Raw genomic sequence first — 12251 nt, 5'->3', positions numbered from 1 at the left:
GGTGCCGGAATGCCGTGCCCTGCCTGCAAAGCTTGGCTTTGGTCCTAGCGAGGTGTTCCTGCCCTCACTACCTGAATTTGCCCCCAACAAAACCACTGCTAATCCTAAGGTTTAGTTCAAAAATACAGCAGAGCTACTCATCCGAGGAAGGGAAATGGACATGATTAGAAGTTCACTTCTGTGCTGGAAAAGAGAGTGCAGCTTCCCTGTGTTTCAGACTGCTTAATCAAAAAGCTTCCTAGACTTTATGATAAAGAGCCAGGATAACTAATTGCAACTGGAATAATATAACTACCTAGCAGGAAAATGCTGGTGCACACTGTGGAAGGAGCTTCGTCAGGGGTTAAACAAAATGAAAGGACCATTGTAAATGTCTCCCACTTTTGCACAAAAAGGAATGTGTTATTTTTCTGAAGCCTCTTATGATCATAAATATTTTTACATTAGAACATAACACAAATAATGTGGCAACCACCACAAATAACTTTGAAAGAATATTAAATCACATAATTTTCTTTATCCCCCTTAAGTCTCTGAATACAAGGGAAAAAAAATCTCTTATGTCACTAGGATCCACTAAGTTAAACATATTACCTTTGGGGTGTGGCTCTTCTCATAAAAGTGACTATACAGAAAAGGAATTTTCTCCGTCAACAATTTTGCTTCCTGTGCTTTATCAGAGGGTTGAGGTTTTTTTCTCCCTTAAGTGACAATGATTTTTTTTTTTTTGTAACAGTCTACCACTGGAAGTTCTGTATAACAAATGTGGTTAAGAGAATATTCTGTGTAGAAGAGAGTCAATACAACTGCTTTCCAAGTCTGTGTTTCAGGCCTAGGCCTGCCAAAAAGCAGTGAGGTTACATGTGTTGGCTGTGTCTGATGTACGACCAGAAAAGGCACCAGTGCAATTACCTAGACTGGGATGTAAAGCATGAATGTTGGTTAAATAGTCCAGGAAAGATTAATTTACATTGGTATAAAAATACTGAGAGCAAGATACCACCTAGCCATAGACAAGGGAAAAGCTACCCTATTGTATTAGTATAAAGCTGGCTTCAGGATATTTTATAGATACACCATCTTCCCTTCTCCTCCAGCTGTCTCTTAGAAATGTTTACCATTAGGTATTTGGACACTGTCAGGTTATTATTTCTGTTAACACATCTCTGCAGCCAACACTGTTAAGGCTGATTTTCAAAACCTCCTCAGCACTCGCACCCTGAAGATCAGTATCTTAAAGAGTCCTCAAGTTAAGCAATCAAAAACTGACATAATCCATCCCTACATACTTTAGCTAGCAATGCACTACTTTCCATGAAAACTGGACGATGTCACAACACAAAACCTGTTACAGTTATATCCTAAAATAACATGTTCACCAGTTTATCTAAACTAGCATAAAACTTGGTAAATCATGTCAACTTACCTAAGGAAACAGTTCTCAATATACAAGTAAAACTGAGATTTCACATCCTATCTTCCAAGCAAAACCAAAAAAATAAACTCTTTGAACTAACATACAATTTCAGTTACCAAAAGCAGATATGATAATCTAGTCATATAAATACATACATTTACTACTAACATAATGCAGTGCAATGTTGTTAAAAAGTCAATAATAAACATCAACTGCAAGTGTAGTATATGCTCTGATCTTCACTAGGCTTATTTTACCATAGACCTACATATTCTAAGAACCAAGTTCTCATAAGACAAAAAACCCATCAATTTTATTTGTCCTTGCAAGCCTAGTTTCTGAAAATGCCATGAGACATAAAGTGAAAACATATCATTCAGCAACCTATTTCAATATTAAAATACACCATCACTACTACTCACATGACTAGAATTTTAATTCATGCTGAGCATCTGCAAGCAAAAATGAAGAATAAAGAAAAATCTGCACAATTTCTTGCTTACATGTTAAAGACTCGTTAGCATAATTTGCAAGGGAGGTTCACACTGTTCATCTTTAGGCACCTGAGGCACTTCAGAGAAAACTTCATACCAGTTCGAGATCAATTAACAGTTTCCCACCACCAGTAAGAACATGCTAGGTTCCATCCCCCAGCGACCCCCTTTTCCTTCTTCACAATGAACCCTGTAATTCCCGCTCTCTCTTCTCCCTCCAGTGCTCTGAAGATAGCAGTGGAAACCTATTCAGTTTACTAATGCATCAACAATTATTCCGAAGCAAGCACTTAATTCAGCTCAAACTGTAATGTTGTAATACAAAAACAATGACTGTGATGGGCTCCCTCCAAGGTAAATGTGGAAAGGGAGGCAGCTCTATATTAAGATCTTTGGATTACCCTCTGAACCTGTTTCTCTCTACTGATCAGAGAGATGAGCATTAAAAAAAAAAAAAAAAAAAAAAAGTCAAAACTCAAATCAGACAATTTGGTGCAGTTCATATTTTAGATGTGAATAAGCTCTTTGCTGAAAAAACAAAATAAAACAAAATAGCTTTTATCTACCCACTCCTAGAAAGAAACAATTAAAAAGAATATAGGTATTTTGTTAAGATGCATCTACAGGTGCAAATCATCACCAGCTATCCATTCATCCCGCAAATAAATTTTAACAATGAGAAACAACTTATGACTTAAATCGTTTAACTAATGTCTACCTCTTCCACTGCCAGAAATACGCACAAATACCAAGAAACCAAAACTCCTATTATGTAAGACCATCAAAAAAAAAGAAGCTCATTTTAAAGGAAGCAGGTTCAGAACACTTTGTCAACACTCAACAGTTTACATTTCATACACAAACTGAAACAAACACAGTTTAAAATGTAGTAACTAAGCTTACTACCAAAGCATATCAAACCCATACCTTGAGAACTCATGATCTACTTCATATTGCTCCTAAAAATGCATAATTCAAGAAAAAAAGCATATACCTACTGAGCAAACTAATTACTATACACTATTACGCTGTTTCTCTTGTGCTGTCCAGAAAAAAACAAAAGGGTATGCATAATAACAAAAGGCCTTCTGCCTAAATAAATTTTAAAGCCTTTTTTTGCTTATGGATCAAACATTTGGTTTTGAGAATTATATTGAGATGTATCAAAAACATGTCACAATAAAACATTTAGGCTAACTGCATTCCGTGATAAACAACCTAGAATTATAAGCAGCAGGTTTAAAAATACTGTGACTTGTGCAAACGGGAACACTGTAAGCTGTTTATCTTGTTTAATCCCGAAGGTAAATAGCATAAGCTTTAAAATATTTTGTTTCTTCACCATAACCTACTGAATCACATTGACAAAGGTAAAGACAAAATCTTAAACTTTTGGAATTGCTTCTGAAACCGCTTTATCCGAGTGTCATACACGACATTATCCTCAAGAACACTCAGCATAAACTTCAGTAATTTACATCCAAACTCTAGCTTCAAAAAAGCCAAAGATCTCATCATGTCTCTCCTGAGGTGATCCCTTCTTCAGAAAAAACAAGGACCCCGCACAACTCCCCTGTTGGGCCCCTGTAAAATATGACCACTATAGTTATTAACTGACTTTTTTTTTTTAATTGTTGCCTATTCCGAAGATTTTTTAATGCCTACCATAGCTCAATTTCGGCTTGTAATAGTACAGTTCTAAAATATTATTTTCAAAAAAACCCCATTATTTTCAGCTTCTTGGATTTCTTTCCTCCAACACTAACAATTCCCACATCAAAAATCCCACTTCCTTGCACAACTCCCACCCAAAGATGTACAGATGCTTAAAATTAAGTATATACTTTATATGATTTATTGGTAACTGTTTCCCCGCTGTCCCTTCCTATTCAGTATCAAAAGAAGTTTCTGACCTGCTGTTTTGCATATAATTTCTAAAAGACTTTAGTACAGAATATATAAAACTTTGACACATTTCGCAGTCAAGGACCTCATTTCCTCTCTGTACAACAGGAAGTTTCCACTCCCATCTGCTCAGGATATTTAAAAAGAAATAATTACAAACTGTTGTTTTTCCATTGATTCCGCAGAAAGTGACCATTATTTACATCTAAAAAACAAAAGTAAAGTTGAAGCCGAAGGGCTATTGTAACCTCCACGGCTTCCCTGACACGGTCATCAATGGTCACCAGACACCTGCTAGTAGGGAGGCACCAGCCGGCCTAGGGGAAAACAACTACAGCTCTAATAGTGTCAAAATTGTGCCAGTTCAAATTGCTTGTGGAGCAATGAAGTTATCCACAGGCAGTACCAGCCCAAGCTTAGTCTCCCACAGTCATACAGGAAGACTTAAGTTTTATATTTAGTTTTCAGAGCAAACATAAATAAGGTGAATTATGGAACAGTTTCACATTTCACAAGCAGACACTTAAACAATTTAGTAAGACATTTATGACAGAGCTTTAAGATCAAATAGTACTTAAGGCAGCAACAAGCCTCCTCTATATGTAAATACTGCCGTTTATGACAACCAGATCTGGATGAAGAGAAAAAGAACAGAGGAACCTTGCAATGAACTAGGGACAGACAGAAGAAATGGCTTTTAAATTTCCCCAGTTAAATATGTAAATGACCACAACATTTTTGGCCTACACAGAACGTTTATGAATTCTACATTTAGGAATTCAACTTTGCTTCAAGATACACAGAAAACCGGTGGCAATATTATAATATGTCATCTGTTATTCCATAACTGACTCTCCTCCTCTTGTATATTATTAATGAATTAATTGTACTATTAATATGTTTTTAAAATAAAAGCTTGCCCTAAAACCCACATACTAAATGCAGATCAACACTTAAAATCTGTTCTGCATTATACATTAAAAACTATTCCAAAGCTTTACAAAAGAAATTCAAAACGAGAAGCTAATATTAACAACCGCTTATACTCTATTTGTTTTAATTTAAAAAAATCAGTAATTTATTTCAGAAGTTAATATACTGTATTCAGTCTTTTAAAGTCTGATACAATATGCCACATCAAGGAAACAAGCAGGAAACTGCCATTTTTCCAAGCACCCACCGTGCGCTAATGACCCGTTCTGCTGTCTCTATTGTTTTCCCATTTTTGTGCGAGCTACAAAAACAATCAGCAATTTTCACTGGCTTTCCCTTCATTAGTGGCAATGCCCGACAGCAGGAGCTGAGCAGGTTTCCCACAGCTCCTTTGTGATCGTACTTGGAGGATGAGGAGTCCTCATCACACGCAGTTACACAACGCGGCAACTATTTATAGTTAACCACTTGATTCACATTATCTGCCAGGTTGTAACCCATTTAATATGTAGACACTTGATCTATCATTTTAGTTCCTTAATCAAAATGTCACATAACAGCCAAGTAAAAGGTTTCAGAGAAGCCTGTCTGCAATATCAACAGTGTTAAACCACACACAGTTTGTAATCCTACCAAGAGAACCAGAAGTTAATTTCATAAGATCAGTCTTCTATAAATATATGCTGAACAGTTATTTCCTTCACTTAAACTCCTGCTGTCAATACCCATGACTATGCATATTAATAACTTTTAAAATCATTGAAAGAAACCTGAAGTTGTGTTAAAATTACACAATTTCTCAGTGTTCTGAGACATACTGAAAAACACGATCCGCATTAACACTCCAGAAAGCACCCTATAAACATTCACAGTTCTTATCACGCAACTTCAGTGTCAGCTGTTTAATACCCTCAGGTTCTCTCAGGAAGAGTTTCACATCATCACACACGACCATCATCTGGTTTTACCTCTGAATATAGCAGTATGAATGAACATCACCCTCTTCTGAAGACTGTCAAATGCCAACATTTTCTTAAGCATTTGTAACAGGCTAATGGCTTTGTTAGAATTCATTTTCCTCCTAAAAAGACTCTGCCTTATTGTCGTAGTCTATGACAGCATGAGTTTTCCTCATCAATCCTTACCAATCATAGTCACTTTATTCAACTTGTTTACATTTTTGTGAACTGTCTTCTTTACTCCTACAGGCCACTGTAACTTTTTAATCTAAGAAGTTTTCTCTCAATTACAGGACAATAGGTTTGCCAATAAGAAGTATTAATTGATAATTCTCAGGAATTCATATTTCCCAAAGATCTCTGTTGTAGTGAACACTAAAGCTTTAATCATTGCTGCATAAAAACATCTGGCTCATATCTGAACAAAATACAAACAAATCAAGATAATTCCATATCAGTAAGGTAAGAGTAGGAACTTAGAAATACCTGGAGACATTTCTGAAAGATGACTATGCAGGTTATGGCAGTTCACTATGATATAAGCATATCAGTACAGCTACATGTCTGCAAAATGCCCTAATCCACTGAGCACAGAAGAGAGTCATGATCCTGCCAACTTCAACACAAACTGAAAGCATGCAAGTACCCTTAGTGAAGCTGACAAGGTGCGGATGTTAAAAATCAGATACCATCATGCAACCCTACCAAGCCTTGAAAACAGCAGCAGGCAGAGAAAGGAGTACAATTATGAGGTATACATTACAATTAAATAAAATACGATTAGAGGGAGCAGAGTAACATTCACTTGTGCAAGATACCTAGCAACTCCAACTTAAAATACATACCGGCAAGAACTGTAGCTCGGAGTGTACATGAAAGACATTTAATTTCTTTGTTCTGGTATAATAACACAGCCTTGCTCATCATAATATATGCACAACTAGTTGTTCCAGAGCAGATTAAAAGTAAGGAAAAAAGGTCATAATCAAAATCTAGGATAAAGCTGTTCTTTAGCTTACTGTATTTTCAAGCTATTACAGAAGTAAGCAAGCAGAAAATCATCCTGAAATTCACAGAAGACTTTGAGGGTTTTTAAATGTTATAAAGATAGTATTTTCGCTTTTCTTGGAATCATTATTTTTTCATGTGGGGCAGGATTAAACATAAAGTGTGATTTGACAGTTATTTTTTCTGCTGCTGCTGTATTTTTAGCAATGCTGCTCACACATTTATTTTTTTCCCCTCTTTATAACATTCGTGCTTATACATAGGACCCTGTGGTAACCTCATGTACCCTAATGAAAGAAATTTCTAATCCTTTAAAAATAGGCACTAGACCACAAAAGCCCAAACATGCCAGTAAAGCACAGGGTTATTACTGCTTCCAGTATCAGTGTGTCTATGATATTTCATAATCTAGTCAGACATAAGGTATAATGATCTCCACGGAAGTGGCAAAAGCCTTATTACCTGAGGACTGATGTATTACCTGATCTATGCATCTGTTAAGGTTATTGTTTTCCATATAACCAGATCACAAAACTCAATAACTATATTCTTTTCTATGTTCTTGTGCTCTAAGTTGGCAAACTACCTTAAGTTCCAGTTTTGTCTGTCCCTTGTGACTATCAACATCAGTGGTTAAATGCTTGAGGTTTAAACCGCTGTTTGTAGATATTCTAATTAGCCAGTTGTACTGAACTCTAAAAGGAGTCCAGGAAACCAACAACCCTGGAAGAACTGCCAATCCATCAGGTTAGTTAAAAATTTGCATGTACGGATTTGTATTGGATAAAGAATTATAACTACTTGTTTGACTAAACAAGCACCAACTCTCACTCTTCAGAGAAACAGTTGTCAAAAGTACCTCACAACTCTTCATAAATACACAAGAAAAAAGAAAGTATTCCACATAATTAATAGGCATTTGTGGGAATTTACTGTTTCTGGAGGAAGCAGTACATGTTCTTCCCTGCTTAATGGGGAAAAAAGTTAGTAGGCCCCAAAAAGGTATGCAGAGCAGGATAGAAAACATTTGTAAGGTTCTTTAAAAAACCCTAGTCTTAGATTTCTTAAAGATTTTTAATAAATAAATTAAAACTATTGTCTAGTGATCAAAATATTTAAATATAAAATGCTTTTACCTCTAATATCCAAGTAAGATAATCTTCATATCAGCATGTGAACAGGCACAGAAAAAATTTTCCAGTTCTTACACTCAGAAGCAAAAAGTCACTGCTACAATTACAGGTATTGCAAAAAAGGCAATGATCAGTAGCAATACCCTGGCTTAGTCTGTTATTCAGACGAGGAGCATAACTGCTGCATAAACATCAGGCCTTTTAAAAGGATTTTTACAAGATAAAGTTGTGGAGCAGCGTTTCATATCAAATTCAGAAGTGCCACTGATGACAGTGGTGTCCAGCTGCCTCAGCAGATACATACTCAGAGCTTGCTGTCAAAATAAAAAAGCAAGCATTAAAATGATGCAGCTAAGAACTTAAGATACTCCTAACTTAAAAACTGTAGGCAACATTTAATGAATTTACACTAGAAAAGCTTTATTATTATTGAGCTTGGCTTTTAGACATGATCTTGTCAATTCTCACATCGCACCAGATTGTGTATTCAATAAGGATACAACCGGCATAGATACATTTTTAAAAACCAGCTGATTAACTCCCTTGGCCAACAAACAAAAGATGATCAGTATGTGAAATACCAACAGCTTCCTTTAAATGTGTCAAGAAGGTAAAGAGCAAACTCACAGAAAGGTTTTAATACAGATTGTCCACTGAATCAGTTTCTAACAAAGCCTTTCCTGATTGCACTTTTTCGGTTGGTCTACTCAGATATACTGTGCTTAACCAAAACTTAATAAGAGAGTGAAACATTCTATTTTTTTTTTCTTCTAGCAACAGATAGTCATTTAAGAAATTACAAGAAGTTATATGTTAGTAAGCCATTCAAAAAAATGTGCCCAGTTTTACTGTAAGAGCTCCACATTGTAACTATAACACAGGCATACAGAATGTCTCAACATCCATGTCATAAGCTGTATCGTATTTTCACACCGCAGCGTTGGGCAGAAATTGAAGCCAGAGTCATTCAAGGAAAAAACACAGCCCGATTCTGACTTTCAGTTGTTCTCAATCTAATTATATTTGGAATTATAAATCAAGTATTTCACTACGCGTCGATGGTATTTTACATATTTAAAAGATCAATTAATGCACTGCATCCTTAGCCGAGCTTGCAATAAGCGACTCGCTGCTTTCAAATTATAATTTGCTTCAGACGACACAGGCTCCAATTTGCAAGCTCTTCGGTATGGATGCAGGCAGATCCCATCTACTGATTTGCGTAGACCTCCATCGTGGGTAAACACAGGACTACACTGCACACTATGCAAATGCAAGGTATGAACACTGCATTATCCTTCCTACAGATTTTTGTATGCCAGACTCATTATCGTCAAAGCAGTATTTAAATAACGCCATCAAAAAAAGATGCTTTCATCTTTCAGATGTAAGTGGCCCTTTTAATGCCAAGTTAACATTATAATAGTTTCTCTGTGTTGGAGAAGAAAATTCAGTTTGTTCTTTCAAGTATAAACAATTTTTAAGGAAATTTTTCACTCTGCATTTCAAATATATGATTTCACGTTTTCATATCTGTTACTTTTGTGTTAATTATTCAAAACAAGTCTCTCTCACATCATTTACTGAAGTGCAGATATAAATAACAAGAGCTGCATATGATACAGATTTCCTACAACAAAGCAATATGGCAATTTCTTTAACATCCTAGGCACATAAAATACCAGATCACTTACTTCACTTCTATACAATTCTAGTACAAAAACAAACCTGAATTTGGTACTAAGGCTAATTTCATTTTTTTTTTTCCTCTGTCCCACACCTTCCAAGTATTTAACCTTTGGTCATCTAGCTTCCAGTGCAATTCATACAATTTTAAAAGGGAAACACAGGCGGGGAAGCAATGGAAGAATGTCAAATCAGGCTTCCTCATCTCCTATCTATGCCATGATAGCCAGAAGAAAGTTGCTATTGATCTTCTATTAAAATACAGAAAGAAAAAAAAAAAAACAAACAACAAACGTCTAAATTATTTACCAAAATTAAAAAAGGGAAACAGATGCTTCTTAAATAATTTAGTTTGGCTTATGATATACCTCAGCCCTGTTCCCCTCTCAACACCCGTAATACTGTTAAACACCATTTGCAAAGTGCCAAAGACGGCACTGAGCTTAAAACAACTCCAGCCAGCTCCCGAAATTGTTGCAGGAGACAAAGGGGATCAAGGTCAGCAGCCTTCTACCGCAGCAGCTAATCCACCCCATGAACACGGCACTGGGACTGGCTGGCGGAGTAAATTTCCACGAAATATAAAACACACCTAATGCCACCTAATTTCCCCGTCCTTGAGAGAGAAGAACCATTTTGCTCTGACTGGACTCAAGCCATTACATATTTGAGAGAGGAAGGGGAGGGAGGAGTTCACAGAAGTTCAGGGTCAGCAAATGTTCACGTATCCTGTCATCCACTAACTCAAAGCTCAGGGCACAAAAACTCGCATGCCACGCGCAGAAACCTACATATTTTGGGTGTGCGTGTGGGGGGAAGACCTGCAATAAGGAGCGAATGTGTCATAGGTGCGGAGGCTGCGAGGAGAAGAGCTGTCAGGAGAAAGCAGCCTCGTTCGAAGGGGAGGAGGCGGCGGGGAAAGGACAGTTACCAACACCAGATCGCCAAAAAGCCCCGCGGTGCCCACCGGCTGCAAGCCCCGGCTCACCCCTCAGGCCCGGCTTCCCTCCGCTCGCCCCGCACACGGAGCTCGAACCCCGGGGCTGCCCCCGGCCGCCGCGGAGCCGCTCCCAGCCGCCAGCGGGCAGCGGAAATCCCCTACAGCCCAGCCCGGGGGCGCAGAGCGGCCCTGCGGCCCCCGCGGGCTCCCCGAGCGCTCTGGCGGAGCGACCCCCCGCCCCATCTCCCACCACCTTCCTCCGGAGCCGCGTTTTGACCTCCACCCCCCCGCGACGCCCCACGCACACGCAGGCCCGGGGCCCCCCGCGGGCCCGACCCGCACCCCGGGGCCGGCAGACAATGAGCAGCCACAACTCACCAGCAGCGCCCGAGCTCCGTGGGTCTGGGGGCGGTTCCTCTCCCCCTTCTCCTTCCCCTTCTCCTCCGAGCAGGAGCGGTATCCGGCCGCCGGGAGACAAGCCCCCCGCCCTCCCCTCGCTGCCCCGAGACCCGCCGCCTCCGCCGGGCCGCCGGCCGCGCTCCCTCCCCGAGGAAAGTCACTTTATCCCCCGCTCCAACATGGCTGCTCCCCCCGCCGCCGCTGCAGCCGTCGCCTTGCCGCGACTCCCCGCCGCCGGAGAGCGGCCGCAGGCCGTGCTCAGGAGCCGCCCGCTGGGCGGCCGGCGGTGCCGAGAGCGGCGCGGGTGGCCTCGCGTCAGCCGGGCCGGGCCGCGGGAGTGCGCGGAGAACAGCCGACCCGAGCCGGGCTGTGCGTCTCCACTGCGGGCTGACGCCTCCGCCCGCTCGCAGCGCGGCGGCTCGCACTGAGCCAGCCCCGCCGGCAGCCGGGGCGCAGGAGGGGCGCGGGGGAGGCCCGGGCGCCGGCGACACCTAGCGGCCGCGGCGGCCCGCCGAGCCGGTGGCAGCGCAGGGAGCGGGGCAGCCGGGGGAGGGGGGCCGAGGGCGGAGCGCGGGGCCCGCGCCGCGGGGATTGCCCCGGGCGGCGGAGGGGGCTCCCGCCGCGGCCCTTCCCTGCGCACCCCGCACTGGCCGGGGAGCGCCCGGCCGAGCTGCGCCGCGGGGGGCGCTGCTGCTGCTGCTGCTGCTGCTGCTCCTCCCGCCTCAGCCGCCTTGCGCAGCCGCCGCCTGCCGCGGGAGGAAGCGGATCTCACGGCACCGGCTCGCGGGGCCCGGAGGCCGCCCCGAGGCCCTGCCTGGGCTGGCCGGCCCAGGGGTCTCCCCGAGCGGTTTCGGGCAGGGCGATGTGGGAGGGGGCGTTTGCTCGCTTATTCTTTTCGGCGATGTTTCCTCTCGGATTTGGGAGATGATTTAGCCCATCTTTGAGGTAGCAGCCAGCCCCCCTTAGCCCATTCCTCCCCGGCCGACAAGTCAGTAACTGAAGGGAAGCCATGTGGCTCTTTAGATCGATTTCTAGCTCAGTCGCTATGAAAACATCCGTATTTATTCTTGTGGTGTTTTCTTTCCTTTGTCTCCCGCACTCACAGTGCCTGTACCATCCCTCTTGTCTTTCTTGCGGTGGCTCTGCCAGCGCCAACAGCGCTTCCTTCCCGCGCTTTGAATCTTGTTCCCCTCAAAGCGATGCAGTTTACATTCCCTCATTTCTCAGCCCTTCCCACCCCTAAATTTCTGAGGCTTCATGTGCTGCTGAACAGGACCGAAAAGCTAAAAACCAGTCTTCTGAGCCAGTTACTGTACACTTCTGTTTTCATATTTCCACCATACAAAGAATATATAACAAGCAGGCCAACTCTTCAGT

General features: G+C 41.5%; 1 protein-coding gene across 1 annotated transcript in view; it reads right to left on the bottom strand.

Moving 5' to 3' along the window:
* Positions 1–10947, bottom strand: part of CDK17 (cyclin dependent kinase 17) — a 97436-nt gene extending 86489 nt beyond the window's left edge. Inside the window, exon 1 of the mRNA XM_080363811.1 lies at positions 10854–10947. The gene's annotated coding sequence lies outside the window, so the exon portion shown is untranslated. The remainder of the gene's footprint in view (positions 1–10853) is intronic.
* Positions 10948–12251: the final 1304 nt, after the last annotated feature.

The sequence above is a fragment of the Nesoenas mayeri genome (genome assembly GCF_963082525.1).
Source record: "Nesoenas mayeri genome assembly, chromosome: 1".
Lineage (NCBI taxonomy): Eukaryota > Metazoa > Chordata > Aves > Columbiformes > Columbidae > Nesoenas > Nesoenas mayeri.
Note: the sequence above shows the minus strand (reverse complement) of the source record. Positions and strands in the feature narration are given on the sequence as shown.